The 15,863-nt window shown below is 42.9% G+C and overlaps 1 protein-coding gene across 6 annotated transcripts in view; it reads right to left on the reverse strand.

Moving 5' to 3' along the window:
• The window catches only part of LOC129836491 (zinc finger MIZ domain-containing protein 1-like), a 316,322-nt gene extending 300,789 nt beyond the window's left edge, over positions 1 to 15,533 (reverse strand). For 3 of the 6 annotated variants that reach the window (XM_055902768.1, XM_055902764.1, XM_055902765.1), the window contains exon 1: positions 15,212 to 15,532. The gene's annotated coding sequence lies outside the window, so the exon portion shown is untranslated. Of the gene's footprint in view, positions 1 to 15,211 lie in introns of all 6 variants that reach the window. The other 3 variants (XM_055902766.1, XM_055902769.1, XM_055902770.1) reach the window with 3 other exon arrangements.
• Positions 15,534 to 15,863: the final 330 nt, after the last annotated feature.

Raw genomic sequence — 15,863 nt, forward strand, 5'->3', positions numbered from 1 at the left:
CACATTCTCATCAATGATAGAATGACAAACTCTACTGTGGAAAGTCTGCACATCAGAGGTATCGGATTCACATGGAATTGTTGTTTAATTCAAATTTTTGAATATGAAATGATTTGTGAAGAGATTAAATGTAATTTTAGCTTCCAAATGAGAGATTTGGGTTTTCAGAAGTTTAGGGCTCTGCTCAACCAGTGGCCCGCCCCTGTGAAGAGACATGAGTTATAAACTATTCAGACACACCCCTCTCCCTCCACTATATAAGCCATTGACAAAAATTTAACCTCCTGTTCCGAGGATGTGAGGACAACGGTCCAATGTCAGAATGGTTCAGATAACATGTCAACTACAGAACTAAGCCAACCTCAGCATGAGCTTTGGTTGCGAATGGTATGAACTTTGAACTTTTATTCACTATAGAAGTGATACCTCCTAGACGTTGTTAGCAACAGCAGCTGCAAACGTATATTAGGACAGAAAAAGTATCCAGTCTACCACTCAGCAGCAGCAGCAGAGACATTCTTCAAAGGACAAAGGACCCGGTTGGGCAACACGGCCTTCCATCTACCACCAACCTACCGAAGCACAGCTCAGAGTAAATATTTATTGCATTTTCCTTTTCCAAATTGGCGGTAATTTAGAATGCATAAGATATTGTATTTACGATAGCACAGCTTCGCCCTTTGTTCCTCAGTCTTCCCGCTCTTTCACTCAAACCCAGCCCCTTTTCTTTTGTGTAACAAGCTGTCATATCTGTTCCGACCGCTAGGGACGTTTTCCTTTATGACGTAATTTGTAATCAAGGTATGATTCATTCCGTGTATATGTAACTCTGTGTGATTTTGTTAGGTATTTAGTAAATAAATAATTAAACACAATTTTGTATTGCTGATTCAACTTGTTAGCCAGGGTTCGTGAAGATAACCAAGAATTTACAACTTTCAGATGAGACTGAAATACGGTGACGATTAATATTGACTGCTATTGATGTAAAATATTACTAGGTCTTTAAGAGTTTATTCGGAAGATAAGAGCTCTATAAATATTCTTTCGTGGTGCCTCTCCTCTCTAGTTAATTACATTTACATGATTAGCTCAATCAGGTAATATTAAAGTATTTTATAGAATAGCATGTCATAACACTTAATCCGGCATAGCCAAAGACACGACACTTACATGCTAAAATCGCCTGTGTGTGTGTATATATAACGCATTAGCCTGTAGTTTCATAAAGCTTTGATAAAAAGGGATCTTTCACATTACAAGGTTATGTGTTGTGTCAGATTTGGCAGAGAGGTGCTGTCTAGACTCACCTCTTCGTACTGCAATCTGCCAACAGTCAATTAAATACTCTTCCTATTTTATTCAAATGTTTCACACCTCGTAACAACGCTGGTATGGCCTCTGGCCCACTGTAATATAACTGTCAAATCAAAACGGGCTTTTCTCCTTTTCCTAGATCAAATGCAGATCTTTTTTTGTGATAATATTTTGATGTAAAACTATCAGTTCGTCTGTTTAATATACCAGTAGATCTAAAGAGAGACCCTTCAGGAGTTCAGAGATAGGCCACAATCAGTCTTCAGGAAGGCAGTCAATCAGGCAGTCAGCCAGCTCGTCAGTCAGGCAGTCACTCAGTCAGTCAGCTAGACAGACAGACTGACTTCCCACACATAACACCAAATCCCGCTTACAGACAACAAGCAAATATAGTTTGTTTGTGCTGTGACTATTGGCTATTTGAATGAAGTTACAATGCAAACAAAATGCAAATGGTTCATACATTCTGATAGTTCCAGTACAAGGTAATGGTGTGGCTACCAATATTGTGTTGACTGACAGATGACAAGTCCCTATAGAAGATTACAAATCTATATAGAGTGAGAGTGAGAGAGACATAGAGAGAGAGAGACAGAGACAGGGACTTAGGAACCCAAAATAGTTCTACCTGGAACCAAAAAGGGTTTTCCTAGGGGTCAGAGGGATCTTCAAAAGGGAGAGGAAGAAGAGAGCGAGAGCAAGAGAAAGAAATGAGAGAGAACAGTGAGAGAGCAAGTGACTGTGAGAAACAGAGGGGAGAGAGTGAGTGACAGAGGGGAGGAGTGGATGATGTTGAGCCAACAGCACGCTATGCCATACAGGCTTATCATTGTGTAGGATTTAATGTTTTCTGTCATGATGCCGCTGAGCTGAAACCTGTTTGGCCAGAAAGTGACAGTGAGTTTAGAGACACTCCTCTCAAGCACTGACTGCTGGATCTCACCTCAGCTGACCATCACATACAGAGGGAAGACGAAGAGGCCTGGTAAAAAGTAGTGCACTATATAGGGAATATGGTTCCATTTGACCAAGTGGGTACTTAGAATATCAGCAATTATTTTGTGAGTGAAAACGACTAAATTGAGCATTGAGTCGATAGCAACACAAGCAAGATAAAAATCACAAAACCATAACTGCAGAACACATGTCCAAACATTGACTGACTCACTCTACTCCCCCTTCTATGAACAGGGGAGAGATAGCTAATAATAACAACCTCACCGCCGGCTGACCAGCAACCAACATTACCATCATCACAGTACAAAGGAAATGTAGAGCAGCTCATAGAAAGGCTTCATAACCATTTACAAAGTGACCCGTCAAACAGATTTCCCCTGACAGCATGACAGGGTGCTCGTCTTTCCTCCTCCCATTCCTTCCTCTCTACTGCATTCCTTCTTCGCCCTACCACCTCCTCTTTATCTTCCCCCTCCCTTTCTCTCGCTCATCTCTTCCTCCACCTTTTCTTCTTTCTCTTGCTCCTCCTCAGCAAAGGGAAATACCTCCCCTCCTCCCGACTGTTTCAGGAGCTGGCTGAAGAATGGGCCTGGCTCAATAGAAGCAGGCAACAAGCCTATTCAATTCCCTCTCTCCCTCTCTTTCCAAACACAAGACCCCTTCAAACAAGTGGGAAACAAGAGGGAAAAGACTTCCTTCATGGGAGTTGGCTAGTTAAAGTGACAGTCTGCCCCTGATAAGGAACTTGTGACAGAATACCAGCGGCGGAACGTCAGTGGAGAGTTGAAAAAGACAAGTTGCCAATTTCAACAGTTTACTTTTTAGTTTATCGGTACGAAGGTGTGTGTATGAGTTATAGGCAGTTATGCATTATAATGCATTGTACATATCTTATAAGGCTTTATTATGCGGTTATAATTCAATATGAAGTGTTAAGGTAAAATATCATTTTAACCCCTCTCAGCTGAGCAGGACATTGTGACCACTGCTTCCTCCTTCACTAAACAGGAGTGGAAATACGCTGTTCCACTTTCAACATGCATACTTGCTGTGGACAGACAGGCAGGAGTGAGGAAATGTAGGTCGATTCGATTATTCATGTAGGCTACAGTATTAGGAAGGTATGCCACTGTCTTTCAACTGACAAAGTCTAACTTTGAGGTATTGAGGACAGCTTCGACATGAGTGTGAGAGGGTTAAACTTTCAGTACACTAGCAGCCTAAAGGCAGCCTAGCTAGTGCTGACAGGGTAGAAGTAGTATCTGTTTTGTTGCCTGCTGAACGGTTGTACGGTTGTGGTCCCGTGTGGCTCAGTTGGTAGAGCATGGCGCTTGCAACGCCAGGGTTGTGGGTTCAATTCCCACGGGGGGACCAGGGTTCAATTCCCACGGGGGGACCAGGATGAATATGTATGAACTTTCCAATTTGTAAGTCGCTCTGGATAAGAGCGTCTGCTAAATGACTTAAATGTAATGTAAGGTAAATGTTGTACGCTGAGAGGAGAAAAGCACCTTGGCTGTTCCTGGCTTTTAAAAACAGCAGTGTGTGTTTGTGTGTGTTCTCAAGGAGAACATGCCCCGAGGCAAAACACACATTTCAGTTTTTCCTGTTCCGGACTTCCAAAAACAAAGAAATTCCAGAGAAAATAAGGACAGGAAGCCCCCCCCCCCCCCCCCACACACACACACTAACAGACACGTCGCGCACACACACCTCTTATGAAATACAGTTATATTGATTAGATATATCAAGGAGACGTACTTCCAACATGACATCCAGAGATGGGTGTGTGTGTGCGTGTGCGCATGTAGTTCTCAGACAGGCTAGCCCTATTCCCAGTCTGTGTCTGATGTTTACCATCCCACCCAGCCCACTATGCACAGATCTGGGATCAGCTTTCCTCATCTATTAGGAGCTATAAAATTGAAACGGCTCTGAGAACAGTTGTTAGGGAAATACATTATAAGAACATTACATGTTATGTGTATTATGAGGCATTATAAAATTAATTATGCAATCTCAGAAGTCATCTGCCTAGGTCCTCCCGAGTGGTGCAGCAGTCTATGTCACTGCATCGCAGTGCTTGACGCATCACTACAGCCCATTTGGTGGCGCACAATTGGCGTCGTCCAGGTTAGGGGACGGTTTGGCCGGCCAGGATTCCCTTGTCCCATCGTGCTCTAGCGACTCTTTGTGGCCGTCCGGGTGCCTGCAAGCTGACTTCGGTCGCCAGGTGCACAGTGTTTCCTCCGACATATTGCGCGGCTGGCTTCCGGGTTAAGCGAGCAATGTGTCAAGAAGCAGTGCGGCATGGCTGGGTTGTGTTTCAGAGGACGCATGGTTCTCGACCTTCTCCTCTCCCGAGTCCGTACAGGAGTTGCAGCCGATGGGACAAGACTAACTACCAAGTGGATAGCACAAAATTGGGGAGAAAAAGGGGTAAAAAGTTAAACTAATAAAACGAATAAATCCAAATACAATTAATAAAAAAAAAAAATAGTAATCTGCCTAGCTTTACATAGTCTGTTCTTGTTGTTGGTTTACACACCTGGCATATGTTCCTGAGAAATTGGGGATTTGAGCATCTTCTGAATCATTTTAAATCATACAGAAAATGAGAGAGTACCGTTGTTTGTCAACAGATGATTATAAATCACAGCGAGACAATGACAAACATTGTTTTGGAGGCTGCAAGCTGGGCCCTGGCGAGTACTCTGCAGTGCACCGGGCCCTGGCGAGTACTCTGCAGTGCACCGGGCCCTGGCGAGTACTCTGCAGTGCACCGGGCCCTGGCGAGTACTCTGCAGTGCACCGGGCCCTGGCGAGTACTCTGCAGTGCACCGGGCCCTGGCGAGTACTCTGCAGTGCACCGGGCCCTGGCGAGTACTCTGCAGTGCACCGGGCCCTGGCGAGTACTCTGCAGTGCACCGGGCCCTGGCGAGTACTCTGCAGTGCACCGGGCCCTGGCGAGTACTCTGCAGTGCACCGGGCCCTGGCGAGTACTCTGCAGTGCACCGGGCCCTGGCGAGTACTCTGCAGTGCACCGGGCCCTGGCGAGTACTCTGCAGTGCACCGGGCCCTGGCGAGTACTCTGCAGTGGATCAATGCTTGTCTCCAGGAACAAACAAAGGTGGGGACACATTTGCGCAACGCACGCACGCTAGTGTTGCACGATATACTGAAACATCTGTATTTTTTTTCGATACTAGAACATGAAAAACGGTTTGGTGCTAGAACTTGTTACTTTTGGTACTTCTGTCAAATGTGTCTCACGGATCAAGTCTGTCTAAGCTGGGCTGCATCATGTTAGCTCCCCTCTCATGCTCCACTTAAGTTAACACACTTGAATAATGCGAGACAACATGTAGAAATGTTAAATCTGTTAATTTCTGCTTTCAAAACAATCTCCATACAGGCTAGAACACGTTACAATGCAAGAAGATACCGGTAGCTTCCAGCTTTGCAGGCTAACTTTCCTTGCTAGCTAACAGCTTAAGCTAACATCAATTCACTACCCCTAGTACTTTGTGATAATGTGCTAACCATGACAACTAATTGCCACCAAAACTTTATTAATTCACTTATCTTTTTTAAAATCTGTCTCTCTCACGTCTCTCCCAAATATTATCTCTTGCGTCAGTGAACTGACCACCCCCTCCTGCTTCATGAATGATGTCATTACTGGTTAAAGAGCATACACTTTTATAAAATAAGCTACTTCTATGCAAATGTTGTTGATCAGTAGAATAAATTAAGTCCCAAATGGAAGGCAAACAGATTATCCTCTGTAGCCCCATGAAAATCAGCCAAAACTACTGCAAAGGGAGAGAGGAAAATAATATTGTATCTGGTTAAATACATCGACTGGCTGATAACCTGGGGAGATGATTTCCAATTGGGGTGATTTGGGGTTAAGCATCACAAATATATTTTAGATATAGTTTTATTTATGTAGTTCAGATATACTGATGAGTGATATCATTTCACTGAATCACCAAAGTGATAACTATTTTAATTAGACAGGTACACGACACCTGTCATGGGATGAGACAAATATGCTTTTCCTCTGGCCCACTCTACCCCTCTTTCACCTCAGTATTTCTCTCTGTCTCTCCACAGCGAGGGAGGTTTTAATATGTCTCTTTATCTGAGCTGCCCAGGCAGCAGGGGTATGAAAGGACCGGCAGGGCTTAGAACCCTGGGAAACAGCCACGCACACACACTCACACACAGGGAAACAGCCTGGCTTACACTGCCAGAGTCACAATGAGGGGAGGGCATCAAGTGGGCACACACACAACTCACACACACATACTCAATCTTTCTCTCTCTCTAAAGGACACACTCGCTGCTGGCTGAGTGGTTGGGAGGAGGCGGCAGGCAGGGAGAGAGAGAGCGCTGTGGTCCTTGCAGTGGCACGCCAATTTGATATTGGGACATGTGGGAACACAACTAAATGTTTACAGTGTGCAGCAAAAACAAAAACGCAACTGTATATTATTGTAAATACGTGCTTGCCTCACCTCTTGTCCAAATATTCCATACTCAGGAAATGTGGATACTGCATGCATGTCAGTTTTTATTGTTTTATTTTCTCTATTACACAACACCCCAATATCTAACATTCAATTAGTTTCACTGTGTACAAATTATGTCAGAGAACAAGGAATTACAGTACAGATCTGCTATCTTAATTTGATCACTCTGTTGTCGCAACAAAGGGCCCGGTCGTTTCTCTTTGCTTATTTGAGCTGTTCTTGCCATAATATGGACTTGGTCTTTTACCAAATAGAGCTTTCTTCTGTATTCCACCCCTACCTTGTCACAACACAACTGATTGGCTCAAATATATTAATAATGAAGGAAATTTCACACATTAACTTTTAAGGGAGGCACACCTGCATTCCAAGCGACTAACTTATGAAGCTGGTTGAGAGAATGCCAAGAGTGTGCAAAGCTATCAAGGCAAAGGGTGACTACTTTGAAGAATCTCAAATATAAAATATATTTTGGATTTGTTTAACACTTGTTTGGTTACTACATGATTCCATATGTGTTATTTCATAGTGTTAATGTCTTCACTATTATTCTACAATGTAGAAAATAGTAAAAATAAAGAAAAACCCTTGAATGAGTAGGTGTGTCCAAACTTTTGAATGGTACTTAGTGTATGTGTGTGTGTGTATAAATATATATACAGACACATTCATACACACACGTGTGTATACATAGATACACACGTGTGTGTGTGTGTGTGTGTGTGTGTGTGTGTGTGTGTACACATTTAGTTTTTTTGCAAGACGTAACATATCATACGAAATGGATCACATGGTACACAATTGTGCAAAACTACTAGCTACAATGATACAAAACCTGTGTAGCATCACTTTAAGATGGCACATCTGTATGTATCCTAGAGGGTAGGTTGAATGTGATTCTACCGTCTTCATGCAGTCTACACCATCACTCTCCATCCCACACACATAGTAACATTAAACCCATAGCCCAAACACACAGTTACAGACAAAGACATGACTCCAGACTTCCTATAAAGGAATATAAGATCATTATTCTGATGAGGTAATAGAAAATGCATTTGAAAAAGTAGTGATTAGAGGTGGGTGGCTTCACTAAAACAATCAATTACACTGTTATTATTCTGGTATGAGAGAGAGAGCGACTTGGCAGAGGTTGAAGTTAACTTCCATACTGTCAGAGAGGCTGTATTATCAAATGAGAGACCTATATAACCTAGACGGATCACAGAGGAAAGCTGACACAGTGAACTCACCAACCCAGCATGGAAACAGAAGAGACTAATGAGCTAGGTGTGCGTCCTAAATGGCACCCTATTCTCTATAGAGTGCACTACTTTTGACTTTCGAAGTAATGCACTATATAGGGATTAGGGTTCCATGTGGGATGCAGCCCTAGTGTACTCACAAGAAAACAGTCTGAGGATAAGGACATCGTGTTTGTCTTCAACAGGATTTACAAGACAAACACACACTAGTGCTGAGCGATTAACTGACATTGTGATTTTTTTCATTATTAAACAACTAATTGACCGACGTCGGTTCAACTTGAATTCCATTTAGTTGTGGGTTTTGTGTGAACCCAACATGCCGTTTCTCTAGACAGAAATCATTTCATTTCCACGAGAAATCAAGTCAAGAACTATATGGGACACTGGGCTGAAGGGAGTTGTAGTTTTCACTAAGCAAATATTGAACCTAGTTCAGTTCAGAAATGTGGTAATTAAAAGGGAAATTTCAAAAATGTTCAACTTCATATTCATCATCTCCAGCACCACCCCAACATCAACATGTGAAAACGGCACGTTTCTATGTTTTGTTGTAATTGGTTAAAAATCACACAATGCACACCGATGATGTCATTGGAAACAATGATCTACACTTATCTTTTTTACTACAAAACATAGAAACGCACCATTTTCACATATGTTGCTGTTGGTGTGGTGCTGGAGACGATAAGATGAAGTTGAATTTGTTATTTTCCTTGAACTACAATGACCATAATCTACTGCGTCTTTTTTTCCTGCTTGGACAGAGATGGATACACTTTTACATCTGCTACGTTAGGTTAGATACACACAGACCACATGAGAAAGAGGGATAGAGACTGTGTGAAAGTATGCCTTATCTACTTTGAAAAACTAGTAAAATGATTGTCAGGCAGCTTTTCTGCATTCTTTGCCAGGCTAGCCTAGCTAAATAGGATGACTAAAGACAGTACAGTACGGGGAGCACAGAAATAACGTTAGACAGTTGTCTGTCTGGCTGCTACTGTCTGAGCAGAGATGATGACTAAATAAAACTAAGTAATATGCAAGTGAAATATTTTATTATTTCAGTCATTTCCTATTTTTCTATGTGGACCTGACAGAGACTAGAGGTCGACCGATTAATCGGAATGGCCGATTAATTAGGGCCGATTTCAAGTTTTCATAACAATCGGAAATCGGTATTTTTGGACACCGATTTGGCCGATTATTATTATTCATTTTTTTACACCTTTATTTAACTAGGCAAGTCAGTTTTTTAAAGAACACATTCTTATTTTCAATGACGGCCTAGGAACGGTGGGTTAACTGCCTCGTTCAGGGGCAGAACGACATATTTTTACCTTGTCAGCTCGGGGGATTCAATCTTGCAACCTTACAGTTAACTAGTCCAATTAATGCTCTAACCACCTGATTACATTGCACTCCACGAGGAGCCTGCCTGTTACGCGAATGCAGTAGAAGCCAAGGTAAGTTGCTAGCTAGCATTAAACTTATAAAAAACAATCAATTATAATCACTAGTTAACTACACATGGTTGATAATATTACTAGTTTATCTAGCGTGTCCTGCGTTGCATATAATCGATGCGGTGCGTATCGTTGCTCCAATGTGTAGCTAACCATAAACAACAATGCCTTTCTTAAAATCAATACACAGAAGTATATATTTTTTAAACCTGCATATTTAGCTAAAAGAAATCCAGGTTAGCAGGCAATATTAACCAGGTGAAATTGTGTCACTTCTCTTGCGTTCATTGCACGCAGAGTCAGTGTATATGCAACAGTTTGGGCCGCCTAATTTGCCAGAATTTTACGTAATTATGACATAACATTGAAGGTTGTGCAATGTAACAGGAATATTTACACTTATGGATCCCGCCCGTTAGATAAAATACGGAACGGTTCGGTATTTCACTGAAAGAATAAAAGTTTTGTTTTCGAGATGATAGTTTCCAGATTCAACCATATTAATGACCTAAGGCTCGTATTTCTGTGTGTTATGTTATAATTAAGTCTATGATTTGATAAAGCACTCTGGCTGAGCGGTGGTAGGCAGCAGCAGGCTCGTAAGCATTCATTCAAACAGCACTTTACTGCATTTTGCCAGAAGCTCTTCGCTGTGCTTCAAGCCTATCAACTCCCGAGATTAGGCTGGTGTAACCGATGTGAAATGGCTAGCTAGTTAGCGGGGTGCGCACTAATAGCGTTTCAAACGTCACTCGCTCTGAGACTTGGAGTAGTTGTTCCCCTTGCTCTGCATGGGTAACGCTGCTTCAAGGGTGGCTGTTGTCGTTGTGTTCCTGGTTCGAGCCCAGGTAGGAGCGAGGAGAGGGATCGAAGCTATACTGTTACACTGGCAATACTAAAGTGCCTATAAGAACATCCAATAGTCAAAGGTATATGAAATCTAATGGTATAGAGAGAAATAGTCCTATAATTCCTATAATAACTACAACCTAAAACTTCTTACCTGGGAATATTGAAGACTCATGTTAAAAGGAACCACCATATGTTCTCATGTTCTGAGCAAGGAACTTAAATGTTAGCTTTCTTACATGGCACATATTGCACTTTTACTTTCTTCTCCAACACTTTGTTTTTGCATTATTTCAACCAAATTGAACATGTTTCATTATTTATTTGAGGCAAAATGTATTTTATCAATGTAGTATATTAAGTTAAAATAAGTGTTCAGGCCTCCCGGGTGGCGCAGTGGTCTAGGGCACTACATCGCAGTGCTAGCTGCGCCACCAGAGTCTCTGGGTTCGCGCCCAGGCTCTGTCGCAGCCGGCCGTGACCGGGGGGTCCGTGGGGCGACGCACAATTGGCCTAGCGTCGTCCGGGTTAGGGAGGGTTTGGCCGGTAGGGATATCCTTGTCTCATCGCGCTCCAGCGACTCCTGTGGCAGGCCGGGCGCAGTGCGCGCTAACCAAGGGGGCCAGGTGCACGGTGTTTCCTCCGACACATTGGTGCGGCTGGCTTCCGGGTTGGAGGCGCGCTGTGTTAAGAAGCAGTGCGGCTTGGTTGGGTTGTGCTTCGGAGGGCGCATGGCTTTCGACCTTCGTCTCTCCCGAGCCCGTACGGGAGTTGTAGCGATGAGACAAGATAGTAATTACTAGCGATTGGATACCACGAAAATTGGGGAGAAAAGGGGCTAAAATTTAAAATAAATAAAATAAGTGTTCATTCAGTATTGTTGTAATTGTCATTATTACAACAACAAAAAAAAAAAAAACGTCAGATGAATCGGTATCGGCTTTTTTGGTCCTCCAATAATCGGTATCGGCGTTGAAAAATCATAAATCGGTCGACTTCTAACAGAGACATTGGAATATTTGCAATGTTTGCAATTGAATGTTCACTATTTTTGGCTTTGGAATTTCATAATGCATTTAATGTAAAAAAATAAATAAAAAATGGTAAATTAAGATTTTGTTTTAATAATCAAACCACAAATGAACCGACCTCAAAAAGCACTAATCGCTCAGCACTAACACACACACACTCACGTGCAGATCGCTCAGACACACACTTCACTGCCACAGACACAGTGAGTGAAGATTTCATCAGCAGTAAAAATGTGAAGGTAATTGCTTGCGATGGTGAGAAATCTTGAGTGCAGGCAGCCAGTCAGTAAGCCAGTCTGTCAGTCAGTTAGCCAGTCAATCAGTAAGTCAGCTGCCCAGCCAGTCAGCCAGCCAGGTAGGCAGGGAAATAGGCAGGCATGGTGGACAGATGGACAGTGGTAGGGAACATTGTGTTCTCCTTGAACTCTCATCTTGTTCCTTGTGGAGCCTCCTAGCCAGGTGTCATTTATCATGCAAGGGCCCCTGCTCCAGCACTGCCCAGACACACACACACAGGCATGCACACACACTGCTCAGACACACGCACTGCTCAGACACACGCACTGCTCAGACACACGCACTGCTCAGACACACGCACTGCTCAGACACACGCACTGCTCAGACACACGCACTGCTCAGACACACGCACTGCTCAGACACACGCACTGCAGAAGGAAACTGAAAAGGACATGGCCATTGTGACATCCCCTTCCCTGCACTCGTTACGCAAAGTACCAACGAACGTCAAATCAAACATGCATGAGCCAGTGACAGGGTAAGGCCAGTGAGTTCTCTTTTTCCCGTCTTTCACTCGCTCTCTTTCACTCACATGTACTTTCTGTTCTCTACCTGTATCTACCACTCTTCTCTCGCTCTCTCTCTCTCCCTCTCACTCTGCCTCTTTCAAGGAAAGGCACTTAGAGACAGAGGCTATATGCTGTTCTAATACCTTACTGAAGTAAAGGCTCTCATTAAACGAGTGAGTGTTACCGGCTGACCCCCCCAGAAGACTGGTCTGAGGCTGGTTGGCAGAGGTAAAATGGATAGATAGGCCCCACAGGGCAGCACTCACAGATGTGTGAATACAAGTCAGTAACAGTGAGTCAGAGCACCAGTCTGCGCTCTCTTGAAATGTGCTTGTTTACAATATTGTAACACCCTATAAACAAAACCAAATAGTAGTTTGATCTCTCTCTCTCAACCTAGCTGGGTAAATATGGTTAGAGTGCCAGTTTCTATTAAGGTGTAATGCTACACAACAGTAATTCAAATCAAATGGAATTGCGACCAGGAGGCTATCATGCAGTCAAATGAATCAATAGCCTTTTGGAGAGAGAAAGATAACAAATTGAATAGTGTGAACACTGAGGGAGTCTGGTGCAGTCAAATTCAAAAATGGAACACTTCAGATATGCAATATGTCCAAATGTAAAAGCTCCATGCAGTTTTAGATTTTCCTAATATTCCTCGGTATTATTGACATATTTCTCCACTTGGAGATATTTTCCCTGACATACATTTCAAGAAAATACAAATTAAAGCATATCACAAAAACAACTGTGATATGTTCAACAACCAAGAGAACCACGCCACACAGAGAGAATCTGACTGACAGAAACAAAGGTTGTCTTGTGCTATGGGACAGACGGACAGACGGATAGGAGTGGGTGGTATAAGAGCCAAAGGCAAGACACCAGCAGACAGAGAATCCATGTCTAGTGAGCGAGTCTGAGTGAACGCCAGCCAACAATTTCACAACCCTCTACAATAGAACACTAACAGTTAGGTGAAACGTCAAGCTGTCAAAGCAGTGATTAGTGTGGTGGAGGTTGGAAATGCGTTACCTTTGCTCAATTCTAGGCTCTGAGACTGTGGGTGGGGAATGGGAAGAGACAGAATATGGAAGAAGATTGGAACTACTATGAGTTTGTGATTGTGTGAGGAGCAATGGGAGTGTATTTACAGGGTTTCATCTTGCGTTATTTCCTTGTCTCCATTGTTTAATGAATGCAGATAGGTGGATGGGCTTCCCTCATACAGCTTGTTATCTTGGCTGACTAGGGAAGCTGTGGGTGGAATAGCAAAAGAATCATAATACACATCCCGGCCTAGATCCAATACGCATATGATTAATTTCCTTGTTTCCTCCATGGTCTCCCTTAATCCACCACTCCACTCACCCACACTGTCAGCCCATAAACACTGCATTGGTTCCAATTGTATTGATTGGCTTCATTTCCTTGTCTCCTTTGCTTCATGACTGCTGACAGGTGAAAAAAAGGTGGATGGATGGGCTTCCCTCATACAACTTGCACCTGTTATCTTGACTGACAGTGAGATAGTGTGTCTATGGTGTGAGGCTTTACTCCCACTTTAGAAGTGTTGTTAACTTAATTACACTGACTAGGTCAAGTTTACTGTTTACTGTCCAATTATGTTATATTAACACATTCTTACAAGCTGTGTCTATTAATCAATTATAAACATAAAGCATTCCAGTTATGTTCAGGACAGTGTACGCAGCTGGTAAATAAATTCACATTTAAACTGTAGACTACATTAAACTACCTTAATGATAACATAAACAAAACCCATCCATGTGCCTATTTATTACCTGTTGGATTACGATTTTCTGGAAGTGGAGTTTCATGCCCCTTTACAACATCTGAAATCAACATCCATAGCTTTTCCTCCCTCCCTGCCTCTCTCTGAACTACCGCACCCGCTCCAACTCGTGTTTCCCCCAACTCCCATACCTCACTAACGAGAGGAAAAGGGCATTCTCTCTCTCTCCCGTTCATTCAGTGCAGTCTATAGGATTGTTTCCTCTGCGAGTTGGCTGCTCTCTGTCTTTCTCCCATCATGGCCCGGGTGGAGAGGGTAATGAAAGAGAAGCCAGTTCTGCTCCCTCCCACCCACCCACCGGGAGGTCCGCCCGCCGCTGCCCCGGCTGGCCTCACATCCAGACGGAGGAATTTATCGGGAGGGCTCGCCAGAGACGCCGCCGCCCGTGGCACGCACAGCGGCCCAGCGATAGGTTTTCTGCAAGTCTGATTGGAAAATACAATGCAAGATATAAAGTCTATTTTAACAGTTCAGTGCTGCATAATTTACGTGGCGCGCGCATACAAATAATAGCCTAGTAGGCTAGGCCTACAGATTTTTACATGTTGAGAGCGGGAGATACAAATGTTACATTGTAACACTAACAACGTGCGAAAACAGCAAAGCAGTTTGGATTTGTGGTAGGCTATTATTACAACAGGTAGGCTAGGCTATTTTAGAAAACAGTCAACTCAGTCGAGCCTTGTTTTGCTTGCTGAACTAGCCTATTAGTTAACTGACATACATTCCCAGATTAAGGGAAGATTAACCCCAGCAAACTAATCAACGTAATTTGTTTACCAACAATCAAACAGCCTTCTCTAATTTCTCAATGTAGGATAAACGCAACCGAACAATCCACAACTAACCGCACGCAAGCAACAAATCCACGCTATGCACGGACCTAGCTAAAATGATCTATCTCTAGACTCGGACACAATAGTAAAACAATAAAATACCTATCCAGCTTAAGTATACCGGCTAGTTCTGTTCTGATTCTCTGGCGTCTAGGTCAGTCTATTGTTGGCGCTGGGGTCGAGTCTGGCCAACGAGAAGCGAACTCATCGAAGGCAGTAACGTTAATGCCCACACACAAAACCATGTCTGTCTGTGCAACCAACCCACGGCGAGGTGTGATTGAACAGCCTACAATACGGAAACAACCACGGAACGGAACTTACTTTTAGCTCAGCTAGGAGAAGAAATCCGCTTTGTTTTCCCGAATTTCGTGTAGACCTACACTGCGTCCCCTTTCACTTCACAAATACAAGAAAAACCGATCACCGTAGCGTTGGCGTGTGAGTGACTGGATCAACTACCGTAGAGAGCCACGGCAAGTTGAAGTGTCAAATTACACTGGCTATTCAGTTACCACAGAAGGAGCCATGCTTGGCGGCTGCTGACAAAATGTGTCCCAGATTCCGGTGGTGGGAGCGATTTAGGAATACTACGGGAGTGACCTGCCATACAGAAAGGCCATAGGACAAGCTGTAAACGCCTGAGCGGACGAGAATGAAATCATTTTTTTTTCTCGGTCAGTTTGGATTTCGATTCTTAGTGGAGGAGGTGTGTTTGGTAATGTATTACCAACTGAATACATTTTTCAAATATTTATAAACTGTTGAAATCAAATCACTCAAAAACGTGCTAAACAATTTAATAGATGTAGGCCTATATTAGGACTAATATTGATTATATAAATGATGATACTAATAGCCTAATAATAACAAATGGTAATAATGATTACAAGGATAATACACAAATCAATACAAATGTGCCTATATTGTAATAATAATAACACTCACATAATAATAATAATAACATAGGCTAGAT

This window comes from Salvelinus fontinalis, chromosome 37 (genome assembly GCF_029448725.1).
Source record: "Salvelinus fontinalis isolate EN_2023a chromosome 37, ASM2944872v1, whole genome shotgun sequence".
Taxonomy (NCBI): Eukaryota; Metazoa; Chordata; class Actinopteri; order Salmoniformes; family Salmonidae; genus Salvelinus; species Salvelinus fontinalis.